Source organism: Branchiostoma belcheri, unplaced genomic scaffold (genome assembly GCF_001625305.1).
Source record: "Branchiostoma belcheri isolate BF01 breed outbred unplaced genomic scaffold, Haploidv18h27 scaffold92, whole genome shotgun sequence".
NCBI lineage: Eukaryota > Metazoa > Chordata > Leptocardii > Amphioxiformes > Branchiostomatidae > Branchiostoma > Branchiostoma belcheri.
The window spans coordinates 257,212-258,131 of NW_017804598.1; the positions used below are offsets into that span (position 1 = coordinate 257,212).

The following is a 920-nucleotide window of genomic DNA, read 5'->3' on the forward strand; positions in this document are numbered from 1 at the left end:
ATATGCTAACTGTAAGTTTTATGTTTTCATTCTTCACAGGATGCAGAAGTGGCCACTGGTTGGGTGGGCTTAACCATTGTGTTTGCAGGGATGCAGGTATATACACTACTAGTATTACTCACTGGGAAGTAGTGCAGGATGATCTGATTCAGTAATGTTGACAGGCTATAAAAACATCCAGCATTGATTCCTGTTAACAAACATAGAAGTTACAGGTAAGTTACAAAAATGTAAATTGCTGAGACAAAATGCTGACATGAACTTTTTATGCTAATTTTTCCTATAAGAAATATACTTCTGTCTTACCATATGAAATTCTGTCTTACCATAGGTGATCACCAGCAGCAGAAATGACCCGTTGGACAACAGTGTACGGATAGAGCGGAGGTACGACCTCTCGTCTGACTGGGACAACTTGAGAGCAGCCTGGGCGGGGCTTGGCGGGATGGGGGGCGCATTCTGGAAAACTACATCAGGTTTAAGACACATTAAATATTAAAACTTCAAGTCATGACAAATTGGATCACATCCATAATTAGAGGCAAGTATCCTGTCATAAAGAACCTGCAAATACAGAAACAGGTCATGACAATAACTCATTATGAAATGACATTTCTACTGTAACAATGATCAAGGTAACTTTAGAACTTAATCCATTATGCAAACCAAATTTGTTGCACATGTTAAATACTTACCGATCAACTGAAATGAATCTCGACTCCATAATGTCTATTGATGTTATTTCAGCACTAAGGACAGATGCCTTGGTGAGTGTGAAAACTACACTACTTCTTCTTGCAATAGGGCTATAGTTTCGGATACAACAACCAGAGGTATCTACCAATGTATAGTTAAGCTAATTGTACTCACCAAATAGTATGAGTAGGAACAGAAAGGTGGTAACTGCTGCAGTACCATAG

The 920-nt window shown here is 38.8% G+C and overlaps 1 long non-coding RNA gene and 1 pseudogene across 1 annotated transcript; both read right to left on the reverse strand.

The window, feature by feature from the left end:
* LOC109488243 overlaps window positions 1–920 on the reverse strand; it is a 5,819-nt pseudogene that overhangs the window by 1,664 nt on the left and 3,235 nt on the right.
* Window positions 122–920, reverse strand: LOC109488245. The gene is made up of 3 exons (XR_002141324.1): window positions 871–920; window positions 327–467; window positions 122–190 (listed from the first exon to the last, which is right to left on the reverse strand). It is a non-coding gene; the product is annotated as an uncharacterized LOC109488245 (long non-coding RNA).